General features: G+C 40.5%; 1 long non-coding RNA gene across 1 annotated transcript; it reads left to right on the forward strand.

Annotated features, from left to right (window-relative positions):
* The first annotated feature begins 662 nt into the window (after nt 1-662).
* Nucleotides 663-4,551, forward strand: LOC308192759. The gene is made up of 3 exons (XR_013949120.1): nt 663-1,467; nt 1,622-1,663; nt 2,093-4,551. It is a non-coding gene; the product is annotated as an uncharacterized lncRNA (long non-coding RNA).
* The last annotated feature ends 9,979 nt before the right edge of the window (nt 4,552-14,530 follow it).

Consider the following 14,530-nt stretch of genomic DNA (forward strand, 5'->3'; position numbering starts at 1 on the left):
TGGCTGCAGAAGGGCGAGATGACAACCCCACACACGTGGTGTGCGTTAGGGGTGACTGTGTGTGCCTGTGCCCCTCCTCTGGGCAAGAGGAACGAGCTCCTGGGGCTGTCTGAGCTCCTGTCAGCGACTGTTTTGATGGCTTTCGTGCCATCCCGCAGCACCACAGAGAGTAAGGGATAGCTTCCTGGCTCTCACTTCCTCAGTTAACGAATCCCACCACTAATTAGCTGACAGTAACATGCAGCTATTCTGGACTGTAGGTGGATCTTACTGAGGTCATAATGGTTGCGGGTAACGTAATTTATTACTCTGGGAGGCGCTTTGGGATACAGCGCATGAAGACCACTCGGGAAGTGCCAAAGCAATATTACAAGTCAGGATTTTCCCCGGTAAGGTAATATGTTCCATACTCGCCGTGCGTTGGAGAAATAAAGCATCGAAGTTGCCCTGGCTCCAGTGCAATGCTGTAAAGGTTTCCAAACACATTGGTGGAAACAGAGAACTACTGTGCTAAAGAGGTGGGTCCCTCTTCGGAGCAAAAGGAGTGCAGGGCTTTCATTTTTTCTCCTTCACACAGCTCTGAAAGCAAAACCCGCCCTGCGGGACGGTGCCTGAGCTCCTGACAGAGGAACTGAGCTGGGGCTGCCCAGCAGCTGGGGTCAGCGGCCCAGCCACGCTGGGGCTCCAGCTGTACTCCGGGTGAACTCGACCAAATTAGCTGTACACGGTGCTGCATTCCCTCATTTCTCAGAGGATCAAAGCTGCTGGACCGAGTCCCAGCTTTCTGCAGATAAGCAGGTCACAGGATTAGTTTACACCTATTTGCTGCTTGTAATACACCGTGTTACAGATTCCTCTGTATTTCCTGGGTTGTACCCATACGCACTGGATGCTCGTGGTCGCATTTTTTCGCTTTAGTCGCCTGAGCTAATCTAGTGACCCGAGATACTTCTACAGACTCCCAACCTCACCGCAGATTCCCTGGCACTGCTACATCTGACTATAAACTGCTACAGCTATTCTTGCCCCAGCCCTCTTTATGATTCCCTTGTTTTATATAAAAAGCTCTTTCTACCACTCAAAAGGCTTCTCTCACAACCAAAGCAGCACGGGGGCAGGTGCAGCAGCTCTGGCTTTGATTAAGCCTTTTCTGAATGGTGGAGGAAGAAACACAAGGCTACCTAGTTTGGTAAGCAATGAGGCATCCGTAATTCCTAAGCAAAATGCCTGTGAAAAACAGGGGGGAGAGGGAAGACAGTAATAATTGGAAATCCATTTCACTTGCATAAAAGTGTTAATTAGTTGTTTATCTGCAGACACGCTGCAGGCTTCACAAAGGCACACACAAGTTACAGCAATTAGTTACTAGCAGGGTCTGGGAGACTGTCTCTGTAATCAAAATTTGTGACGAAGCAGCAGCAATGAATGATTTGAAAGCAAACAGCAAACCATATATATAATATATGTGTATGTATGTTTCTTGAAAAAGATAACGTGGTTTTGTGTTGTAGGACTCGGTAGAAAAATTGACTGTCATTTTAAAAGTTGTTGTTTAAGTAACAGATACATATCTAATATGCAAGTGATACCTTTGAGTCTTTTTTTTTTTTTAACTAAGCAGTGTTCCTGTCAGTACAAGCAGACACATACCGAAACTATGCAGGTATGTATGTCAAATTTGGCAAATAGATTTGAATGAAAAAACAGAGATAGAATTGAGGAAAAAAAATGTGTTTTCAGAAAGATGTATTTAATTTTGGAATTCTAGATCATGACCTAATGTTCTTGTTTTAATTGAAAAATAAAAATAAATTCCTGAGTCCAAAGTACTCTGTTGATTTGAAGACAAATATTTTTTCCAGTTCTCACACCCAGCTAGAGTGGCAATAGATGGCACATGCTGCCAGTATCTGTCCTCTCCAAAACATAAAAAGATTTTAAGGAGAGAACGAGGGAGATACTTAAACAGAGGCATCTGGACAGCAAAGAAAAATACGTGGCAATGCTTTGGATAAAGCATTTAAATGTACTATTTCATTTGTGAGTATTATGCTGTGTATAATAATAGAATAACGCTGAATTAAACTTCCAGAACTCCAGTGGGACTGGAAGCATCCTGAAGATTTTGGCTTTGGATCCTTCTTTATGACATTTTTTTGAAAATATCTGATGGCCGGGGCAGTGAAGACCATTCCCAAAATAAAAGTGCTTCTTAGCATTATTTTCATAGGCTATTTTTGACAAGGCTGACTGATTGAAAATGATTTCCAGTGACTGGTTTCAAAAAGTGACACATTCGTCTTTTGTTGTTGTGAACCATTCAGTTCACAAAGACTAAAAATTACTCCTAGCGTCTTTTCCAAAATGTTTTTGGTCAGGAGATTAAGACAAACTGTGAGTATTGTCCAGGCTCTATCTGAGCTGTGTTCATCACAGACAATGATTGTGGCATCTTGTGTGCTGTGCTCTGCTTTGTGGCTGCCTTAACACCTGCAATCAAGGTTTTTGGAGGCACTAGAGTTAACTTTTGTTAACTGAAACCTCTCATCTCCACTTTCTGCAAGCCACCAAATGTCAACTGTTTTCAGGAGTATTACAGCCAAGAAGCCAACAGGAAGGTTTGTTAAAATGTTTCCATGTAGAAAACAGAAAAATAAGCAGAATGAAACACAAACTGCATGTAGTACAGTACAGCCTGTTTCTTATAGCTGTGTCCAGAGGTAAAGAAAATGAGACCTAGGTGAGGTCTTGGAGTACTGTCAGGAAACTGTCAGGAAACTGTTGGGAAACTTGTAAGGGCTCCTCGGAAGGGAATGAGCTTAAAGCAGCGAGGTTAACTCCTCTATGTAAGCACATCATAGCAGTGAAATATGGGATCATATGGAAGTAGCTTGCTGTAGAAGGTATTCCCCTTTCATATGCGGCAAATCACAAATTCAAAGCAAAAAGTTGCATGAAATGGAGCTGTAACTCTATATCTAAATATGTAATTCAATTATAAACTGAGTATCTCGGCCATTGGCCACAAGAGAAGGAATGTTCAATTAATCCATTTATAAAAAGAGTTCATATTGAAAAACTGAAAAATAAAAATCAAAGACCTGCCCTTAACTGCAACCCAACGCTGACAAAAGAAGAAAAAGAAAAAGAAAGGAAAAGGAAAAGGAAGAGAAAAAGATCATAACTAACATATTATTGCTTGATAGTTCTTCGGGCTTCTAATTTGGACGCTAAAACACTCATGATGTACACATGGTGAAAGATGAGACCAACGTTTTTTCCTTTGCTGACAAACCCGACTTTGCAGCTTTTCTTGAGCAGAAGACTTTTTCCTTTCAAAATAACACCTACCTAAATGACCAACCTTACAACATAGCTACTAGGAGCTAAGTTATGAATCAACAGGAATGATGGTCAGTCAGCATGAAAAAGCAAATAAATCTCAGATCCTGAAAAACAAGGCTTGTGAGAAAGTAAGGATTTAACTTTCACCTTTCAATGCATGCTTTTTCTTTCTTTTTTATAGCTGTACAAGAGAGATAAAGTCAAATAACAGCAATGAATAACGGACACCCCAGTGTCAAAAATAAAATTAAAAATACTTATGAAATCGGGAATTGGGGCAGGAATTTACAGTTGTTCCTTAGGATAAATTTAAAAAAAAAAAAAAAAACAAAAAGAGAAAAAAGAAAAGCTTACCACTAGTAGAGTAACAATCCACAGCAGGGAAGGCACAAAACTTTAAGCCATGAACTGAGGCTGAGTAAAAAGCCATTACTAAATTAGCAGAGCCGAACTTCAGTCAGCCAAGACTCCCCTTTCTACTAGTTAATTCAGACAGTCAGTCCTCTCCTCCTTGACAGCCATCTGCACCTCTTTAAGTTGTCATATTTGGTTTGATTGAAATGTTCACATAGTAAAAAAAAATAAAATAAAATAAAAAATCCAGAACTTTGAGACAGCAGGAGTCTTACTGACAAGATTTGTAAAAATCAAACCTAATAAAAATAAAAATAAAAAAAGCTCCACAAAGAAGCCAACAGATAGACATTTTATTGGGGTGGGCGTATTGAATTGCGAATTGCATAGTAACAAGTTTACAAAGGTCAGCCAACCACTTTATCCAAGATTATTGCAAATCTCACCCCAACAATTTGATAACGTGACTCTTTTGTAGCATTATGTGGAATCCCCCTCCAAATGGCCAAAAAGCAATGAATATTTTTCATGTTGGATCATCGTCCAAGCATTGCTGTAGTCTTCCTAATGTCACCACACTGATGTGTCAGTATGCTGTAAGGGAACGCTTCTGCATGGCGGTTTATCAGAGTGCCTTGCACTGGAATATTGTAACTACCAGCAGTCTTGAAATGCTTTCTTGAGTCTTTGTATTCTTGCTGTGCCATTTTCACATTCAGAGAGCTCTCTGACAGGAATCTTGCTCCTGTGCTTATGAAAACATTCAGCAATTTCACACTTAGGAAAACAATAAAAAAACAAAATACATATTCTCAACAAGTGCACACAGGAAGGCATATATGACACCTGCCAATTCACTCACCCAATGAAATACAGACACTTCACAAAAAAAGCTTGTCTTATTTTTATAAATGTCCACAGAACCTTGTAAATTGATTATAAGTTTGCATTAAAATAGAAAAAAATATTAAAGACCAAGAAATTGGAAACAGTATACTGGTGTCCAAATGAAGAGTCTTTTTTTTTGTGGGGGAAAAAAAAAAAAAAAAAGATCCTGTAAATGTCTGAACATTTTCTTCACCTAAAATAAAAACTTAGTTTAAAAAGCAGGTAAGTTAAAATCAGTATATTTCTGCATAGCAGAAATTCATTATGGTGCTACAGTACTTGTTTCCCCATATGAAAAATATGGGATATGAAATGAATGGTACCTCAGATCTACTACAGAAGACAATTCATAATACTGAAAAATCCCCGGAAATTTCAATGCTGCATGGCTGCATGTCTTAGCTTTAAAAATTTTGGAAGATTTATGAATCACTTGCAAAGAAACAGTAAAATTGCGGGTGTAAAGAAGCACTTCATAAAATCCTTGCATAATTTTTTACATATACCTAAAGAATGTGCAGTCAGCAAAGCAAAATGTGGAAATGTTAACATCTTTTTCTTTCTCATTCTAGCGTGACTTTTTCTAATTTAAACAGCACCGTATGAGAAGTTCCTCTGTTTTAAAGATGAGACAAAGGGGTGATATTATGCCTTTGAAGACACCCATGCTGATTTTTTTTTTTGTGTCCTGTTACCTTAATACAAATTGTACACAGGAAAAAGATCTCCTTTCCTATCTAGATAACTTTAAATCCCATATTTTTATTTTTTTTTTAACCTAATCAGTGATGGCCATGTCACTGTAGCATTAAATTTACAAAGTGTATGAAGATTTGTCTCTGAAAGCTTTGTACTTCCAAAATATACATTATACTTCTGGTCACCTGTTGAACTCATATTTTTCTATTAAATGTATTTGAGTATTAAATGTATTTGAATAAATTTAATTTGAATAATTATTACCAGTTATCATAACTACACTTTTTGTGTCTACAATACAAAGAAATATGGAGCTAAATTCTTCTACCACTAGGAGTTTTAACGTGATACCTAAAAAAATCACTGTGCATCTTTCTATTGGTTTCTCCGGGCTTTGACGCTGGTATCAAACAACTATTTTTAAGCGAATCTGCAGAAATGTAGACACAGAAGTTGATTATTCAATGACTGGCACATTTTAGTCAGGTGTAAACGCTGCAGTATCAATCATGATAAATGCAAAAAAAAAAAAAAAGAGTGTTTTTTCCTCACACACACATTCACATATGTATATTCTCATACCTATGGTGTCATAGCACAGATTTTGATTGTCTAGTGAAAACCTGGACGTGAGATCTGATTTTACATGTAATGTAACAAAACTTCCATTTCCAGGTAGTAACAATAGATCACAGCCTAAGGGTGAGATAATTTGTGTCTTGAGCTATCAAATATGTCTTCTTGACATATGTGAAACCCAGAGAGTTTTGCTAAGCATTTGCAACCAACAGAGCATATGAAGCATGCAAACGAACTACAGTCCACTTAGGTATGATCAGCTGAACAGCTGAAGTTCATGCTCACAGTGATCTCACCTCAAAGGTCATTAAAAAAGTAATGAAAGAAGCTCTCTTTCCCCCACTCCTATCAGCACTGCGTTTTTTAGAAGAAAGAATTGCACACACACCAAAAAAGTAAAGTCATATTTAGAAAGTTTGCATCTAAACCATCCATGAGGCCTTTCCTTTTTCCCAGTCTGAGTTCTCTTGGTCAGCTAATCCGTATCAAGTAAGATCACAAATCACAACATTTCTTTTTCGATGCATGCTATTTTTCATGCTGTCTCAGGAGCCCTCATCCATGGTTGGCTCCTCTGGTCCCATTTCGTTCTTTGTACTGGCAGATGGCTTAAACCAGGAAGAAGTGGCTGGACTTCGAATGCACGATTATTTTTAACAAATATACTGTGCACCATATATACTCTGTTGCATAATCCCCCCACCTAACCCCCATGTCTTCCTTCCCCATCTCCTCGTCGGGCTGAATTCTCCACCAGCCCCAAGGTATCTGCCCCGAGCTCACATGCAGCTGCAACTACTTGCCTTCGTGTCTGTGGCTGAGAGGGTGCACTCATTCACAGACGTTTAACTGTGCCAAAAAGAGAAGAAATTCTTCATAAAAAATTTGAGGCATAACCAAAGTTACTTCTCAGTAAAGAAATCTTGGAAAGCTGTAAACAAAAGATCATCATATCCTAACCTCTCAGCGGCTATAATATTCTTCCCAGCTCCCCCTTGATAATGCCCCATAGTTTGTGACCACATTTGGCAAAAACTTATCTTCCGCAGTCTGAAAGTGGAAGAATTTTTCTTATCTCTCACATTCATTATTATGTGATTAGACAGTAGCCACCACACTCTGTAACCCTGATGTGAAATGAGGGATTTGTGAAGATTTACTGCTGAATGTCTAAATGCAACTTGGAAATATATTTCTTTAGGAATAAACTTGATTTTTGACTTTGTATCGAGTACGCATTGATTCAGAACACTGAGGAAAAACACCATAGCAGGAAATTTCCATGCTGACAAGCTCAGATTGGTGCCACAGTTGTGATCTAATTGGGGACAGAAATGCCTTACAAGAAAGGCTTACAGGCCGGGGTCAGCAGCCCCGATGAATCTGTATCAAGGACATGAGGTGCTTGGGCAGGACTCTCCGTGTGGCAGGCAGGTACGTCTGGAGCACGCTTTGCCTTCTAGATCTGTTCCACGTTGGAAAATGCTGTCACCTTCTGAAAGGTGCCATCCATTGCCAGAAAACAAACCACCCGTAACCCCCAGCAGGGCTTGTAACACAGTGGACAAAAGACGCAGGTGGGTGGCATTTCACACAACAGATTTTGGGGAAGTGGGAGAGAGAGACAAGAAGGAGCAGCCTCAGGCACACTTCCAGGTGGCAGGGTGCAGGCCTCACTTCCAGCCATTTTGGGGCAGTGGAGAGGGAAGCCATGCCCACGTCTCTGCCTCCTCACAGGCTGCTTGGACGCATTGCCCAGTCCGGGTGGGCCGGGGCAGGCCCTCAGGGAGTACCGCTGTGCTCTTTGGCAAGTCACAGCTGTGCCCTGTGGGGATAGCAGGGGCCGTTTCAGGCAGTGCAGGATGCCAGAGCCTCACTGAAACGGTATGCAGACAGTCACACCATCTAACTTTAGCCACCGAACTGAGGTGGCTGGGAGAGGAAGTTAGTCTCGCATGGCTTCCCCTGTGGTCCACGTCCTCCACAGAGAGTTTCAGAGGCAGAGCCTAATTTAAGGAGTGGTGTTATGGAATGTGAAAACCCTCGCATTTTCTGCTGTCAGAGCTCATTAGGATTTTGCTTACAAGTATCCTCCAAGCAGCGGCATCCCAGCAGCACAGGGTCCCCGCATCAAGACACAGCACGGGTGCCCCATGCTGCTGAGGCCACTGCACCGCCCGGGCCACCCAAACCCCTCACAGCTACATCAAAGGGCTCTCCCCAGAGCTCATTCACGAGTTGTCTTCAGAGTCTGCCCGGCTGAAAAGTGCGGTGGCATTAAACTGTATACACAGATTTTTTTTTTTTAAACAAACAAAGCCTCTGAGTCTGACAGGCAAGGGCAGGGATGGGATTAGGCAAACATCCTATACAGACGGTTCCTCTTTCTGTCTGTCAGCTTGTAAGTGCTTTCTCTTCTGGAACTATACAGTACTAACTGAGCCGGAAACAGCTATTTAAAAAGTGATTATAATGTGACATTTTTGTTTGACCTAACATCAAGCCATGTGCAGCTTAAATGTCAGCAAAGCTATTTACTATCGGGGCAGACAGGCCCTAGCATGCTTAAATCTACCCAGCGTCTTAAAACTGCTTGCTGTCTCCACTCAGTGCACATGAATGACACCGAAGCCAAGATGTAAAGTATAGCGCTCCGTAAGCTGTGATGATTGACTAATATGCTGGGTGGCACAATGCATTCAGCTGGAGGCTCACAGAGAGGAAGACAAAATAATGGATAATTAAAGTCAATCTCAGGTTAGAAAGCAGAGGCCCGTGCAAAAGGTTTCCTTGGATTAGCAAGAGAATGCCAAGAGCTGGTGCATTTATTCCTGGGATATTTGAGGAGCTCAAATATTCGGACAAAAATAGCAAGTGGATTTTTTTTATTTAAATTTTTTTTTTTTAGTGCACACGATGCTTTAGTCACATGAGAGAGGAGGGACCATAGCCCCGAGCTGTCGCTGCAGATTGTGCCTTTAGCAGTCTCCATAGAGGCTGCAGCCCCTCAGTAGGGCATGGTGGCCTTGGGGCTATAGACCCACAGGACTGGTGGAGCACAGATCAGGCCGGCCAGCTGTGGCTGCCATGTGGGGTCGCAGAAGAGAAGGGAGGATTTGGAGCTGCCTCACTCCGTAGTCTGCAAAATAATAGCCCGGCGGTAGGGGAGCGTGAGGCTGCGGCTAATTGCGTGCAGCTCTCTGTTTGTGAGAAGCAAGAGGAATGAAGCAGTTTCAGGTCCTGCAAACATGCACGTGCACATACAGCTATAACGCCGCTTGCAAAGCTATATGGTATCATGAGCTCTCCCTGGAAGACAATGAACTGGTTTACAGCGGATGAAGATAAGCATGGTTATAGGTCCTTAGTGGGACTGGAGGCATATATTTGGACAGTGTTCCAGTCTGACCTCCTTCTCAGAGCCTAAAATAACAAACAAATCAGTGCGCCTTTATTTTGAAAAATGTTGCTCACAGTAATAAGGGTGGGTGGGGGAACTCAACAGGAAGTGGAGCTGTGATAAAACTTCCATTTTGTACTTTCTTGTATGTTAGAAAAAAAAAAAAAAACATTATAATTCAGAGTGCCTTTGAGGGTTTATTTTTCTTTACATTGTTACATGCCTGATCACATCTGATTTTGGAAGCTAAGCAGGGTCTGACTTGGCTGGCATTTGGGAGACTCCTGAAAATGCAGTAAACTTTGAGCTTAAACTAAACTCGTTGTATGAATGCGCAGTACCTAACAGCATGACTCTGGGAGGGGGGACAAACTAGAATATTCACTGCTTTTCCATATTTTTAAATACTGCTTTGCTCCAGATATAGCAACTGAGATAACACCATGACCAAAAATAATATCATGATTCTTAAATAACCATTTTTTCAAATTAACCAAAAAAAAAAAAAAAAAGAGAGAGAGAGAGAGAGAGAGAGAGAGAATGCTCATCCATGCTAGTTAATACTTTCTAAAGATCACAGAAAAAACCTTTGAGCAATCTGATCATTAGGTCATTAGAGATAGGAAATAAATTCTTTAATTTCTGTCTGCTTACTCAGTGTTGACAGTAGCAAGGGACTGTAAAAATCCCTTCAAAACACATTTAAGCGTAATAAGTGAAAACAGTATAAGCTTTTTAACAGAAAAGAAATGAGAGGTAGCCAGAGTATTTTTTTTAACATGGATTTTCATGTTGTTCTTGGTGTTTTCAATGACAAAGGGCTTAATAATACCATATAAAGGCTCCTTTCTTCTTGCTTTACCTTAGAGAATTCCAGAAGGTCAAGGCTGGTCTGTTATGATTTTGCTTGGAGGTTCCCAAGCAAAAGCTAAAACATTCACAAAAGTTTTCTTCATTGAAAATGTTCATCAGTCATTCATGTTAAAACAAATATAATTTTAGAAAATAACAAATAAGTAAAACTCCCTTCCTCTCTTGCTTTCTTATCAAATGTCAACAGTGTGTCCCTCTCAGATCCTTAATGGGTCTTGTGGTCCAGGGTGAGCTTTATTTTTTTTTGTCCTCCCCCAAAAACAATTAAAAAAGCAGATTATAATGAATGTATTACAAAGAAAATAAACAAAAAAGATATCCTTGAGTATCTTTCTTCCACCTCAAAACAAGAAATAAATATGATATGGGAAAACAAGGCAAGCTTCACATGCTATAAGCCTCTCCCAGGTAGCGTCTGAGATGCACTCATTCAGTTTTGCATTTCTTCTTTGTTACACTGAAATGTGAGGGATTTCTAAATCCTGATTTGGATGCATCCCCTAGCAGCGGAGAAAAAATGACAATTACTGAAGCAAGGCAAGTTGTTTTCAGTTTAGCAGGTTTTTTCTAAGCCAGGCTTGTGGTTTCATTTAAAGTTTGAATGCTTCCATTCTCTGAGAAGCCCAGTGGCTTTTCAATAGCTGAAGATCAAATGATGTTAATCAGCCAGTGTGACCTAATCCTCTAATTCAGATGCCTTTTTACATTAGAAATGTTCTGCTCATGTAAGATTGGTTTGCTTTTAAACTGACTTTTTTTCCGTTAAATGTGCTATTCTCAAAGTTCTGTTCCATGCTCCTCCGATCTGTTACTTCTACGCAAATAAAGGAAGACTGTATTTTCTTCATTTTGCAGGTTTAGATAGGCCATTCCTAAGGGTTCTGACAGAAAATCAGAAAAAAAAGACAAAGGTGTTATGCAACAGCAATGAGGGGAACATTTTTCTTTTTGGTAGCGGTCCTACAGGTCGCCTACACTGCCAATAGCTAAATCCCGTTTGCAATGTCCGTCAGCTCTGTGCATCTGCAGGTAGATGACAGATTGCAGCCACAGCGGAGGTGCTGGACCACAGGAGGGAAAACAGCCTGCTGCGTAAATGACGGTGGACATTGCCTCATGTAAGGGTGCAGCTGGGTGACCCGCAAACACAGCCTGTCAGACTTGGCAGGTTTGCTGACACTCTAACACTGGGAGAGCTCCTGAGCTCTACGAGCACCAACAGGCGGACCACCAGCACAGGTTGTGTCTACTGACCTTCACAGCAGTTTTCAGTAAGGAAGGCTGCATGAGGGGATCCTAACCAATTTGTTAGGCCACATGCATTTAACTGCATTAGCCACTTCCCCTTCACACATGTGGAGCTAAAACTTTACAAAGCCTGAACACGGCCTTTACTCCTACAGGCAACACACGGACATCTGAATTTCTTCACAAGTCCAAAGGCCAGAACCTCCTGAAACACTAGGCTCTCTGGTCAAGTGCAGTCTTCAGTGTTAATGACTAGCACTGATGAAGTCTTACCCCTTTTGCTTACCTCTGGGATGGACTTAGTCAATATTTACACATAATAACAAGCCAATAGTCAACACCATCAATGTTGACCTCCTTCCTATGAACCTTGCCTGCTTGAACTATAGAGGAAGTCGCAGCTAAAGTATGTGGCAGAGAGGAAAGAGCCCCATGGCGCACACACAGGTAAGTTCAGCTGTTTGGTCTTGTCTGTAGCATTACTCAGGATTCTTGCTAGGATTTTACTAGCTACTTCTACCTTGTTGCTAACATTACCTCATGTAAAGGAAGTAAAGGAAATAAGGCTTGGAGAAATAAAACATTTTATAGTATCTGGCAAGTGTTTATCAATCATTTTTCTCCTAAAGAGGACACCAGGGTTTATTGTTCCTGCTTAGTGGTCTGTGATACGTAATCATCTTACTATATCTAGTGAACTACACAACTTTATTCACTTATTTATTTGTTTGTTTGTTTATTTGTTTATTTAATCTGTCAGAAGATGCCAAATGAATCTAATCAATTAATTACTTTTTCCCAAGATATTTCACCAACATGGGTCTTGCAGAATCCAAATTGGCAGAACACACTAGAGGTTTCAAAATCCCAAGTGCTAGTATCGGCACTACGTTAAGTGAAGCACAAGATGATTAAGATCCACCTTCAAAGTAGTTAAAATTTTTTTCTCCAGTCATCTGGCATTTGCAGAGATGCTTTTCATAGTACTGTGCCAAGTGTGTAAAACGTCCCTTTTCCCCAGTGCTATTTTCTTAAAGAAATTAAAACATAATTTTATCCTGGCATTTGGTAGCAGCTTGTGGTCGAAGTAAGGATTTGTGGGCAAAGTGCGCCATCTCCCGCTACTAAATGATAATTACTCATCAGTAGCAAGACGAATAATTTCGCATTTCTCCTTTCGAATTGCCATCTGTTAGAGTGAAAGACGGGAAAAGAAAGCCGTCTGAGACTGATGGAAGATTAAGACTTTAACATCAATATCCTTAAACCTTATCACAATATCTTGTACGGAGACTTGGCAAATCATTGCTAGTTTCTTGATTACATAAAAAACCTGATTAAAATTGTAAGGACCTGGGCATCCCAAATTTGTTGCTGTTTTCAGGCTGCTTAGTCAAGAGTAAAATTACATTAGATTTTAAAAGAGCTAAAATCTGTACTATATTATGGTCCCCCAGCCCTACAGAAGTTGTATGTATTTAATACTATTCACAATGCATATGATTAGTACTTGAAAATACTCATGAATTATAGCTCTAGTATTGTCCCAGGGTAGAAACCTGGGAGAAAGTACTGATGGGGTAGAAAAATACTGTAAATAAGCAGTTCTGTTTGCCTAAAAATTTTAAAGAATTACAAGGGTTGCATTAAGTACAAGTGTATCTCATGTATATTTTATCCACATAAACAGTATGTTCAAATGTATGTATTTAAATAAATTTATTACATGCTGAAAAGAAGTAATTCACAGCATTATTTTTAGCTGATGCCTGGGAAATTGTTCCCCATCGGTATGTGAAATGATGTTGTTGCCGTGTTCAGCAACTGTTACATAGCGGCTTTCTATTCTTCTCAATGTTGCTGGAAACTTCAGGTCTCCAGAGCATTCACAGCTCCAAAGGCTTCAAATGGAGCAGAGTTCTTAAGTGCAATAGAAAATCAAACTGTGTATGTGGGCATGCTGAGTTTGACAGCATTCTCTAAACCTATAGGACAGCCACAGCTGGGGACTGCAACACAGCCTCATTAATGTCACAGGAGAATTGGTTCCAGAAATGCATCTTAAGGACACCGATGGCAAAGAAATTATCACACAAAACTGAAAAACATGCCTCCTTATGTGTATTGTACAAGACCTATCCATGTTAAAAAAGTGTTAAAGAAATTGCAAAAGCAAGTGGGTTATAAGATTTAAAGAGCTGTATATATTAAACATTGAATAGAAACCTTCAGAAAGGGTTAAAAGGCAAAATATCTGCTATTAGTTAGACTTAAAAATAGCACTGTTGAACTAGACACAACATCTTATTTAAAATACAAATTAAATTACTCTGCGTTATTTTTGTGTTTGTCTAAGTTCAGAAGGTATGCATCTACTGCCCAGAAACCAGAAAGAATCCGTTTGCAGCCAGAAAGACTGCAAGATAAAGAAAGCTGATGAAGCTCTGGTGGAAAGAGACCTGTGAAGGACAAGAAGGCAATCAAAAACAGCTGGTATGGATTTATGAAGGACAAATCATATTTGACCAACCTGACTGCATCCTATGATGAAGTAGCTGGCTACATGGAGAAGGAGAAAGCAAGTGGATATAACAGATCTTGACTTCAGTCCAGCTTTTGAAATAATTTCCTGCAGCATTTTCACTCGCAAACTGAGGAAAAATGGCATGAGCAAGCTGGCTGTTAGATGAACTGAAAACCTCCTGTACTGCTGAGCTCAGTGGGCAGCAGTTGATGGCTTGATAACCTTCCTGAAGGCCTACAGCAAGTTGAATACTCTAGGGGTTGTTACTAGGGCTCACATGGTTCGTTATCTTCATCAAAAACCTGGACAGTGAGACAGGACATACCCACAGCCTACTTTCAGATAATGCTAAGGTAGGGGGAATGATTGACACGCTAAAAAGTAGAGCTTCATTTCTGAGAGACTTTGAGAAATTTAAGGGCTGGGCTGCCAGAAGGCTTAACATGTTCAAGGAGAAATGTGCAACCCTGCACCCAAGGCAGAATAAGCCCTTCTGTTGGTACCAGATGTGAAGAAATGGAGCTGGGGATCAGCTCTACTGAGAAGAACCTAGGGTTATGTGAAACCCAAAGTCCAATATGAGCAACAGCGTGCTCATCCCAAAGAAGGCAAAACCACAG

Source organism: Anser brachyrhynchus (genome assembly GCF_964034855.1).
Source record: "Anser brachyrhynchus genome assembly, chromosome: 3".
NCBI lineage: Eukaryota > Metazoa > Chordata > Aves > Anseriformes > Anatidae > Anser > Anser brachyrhynchus.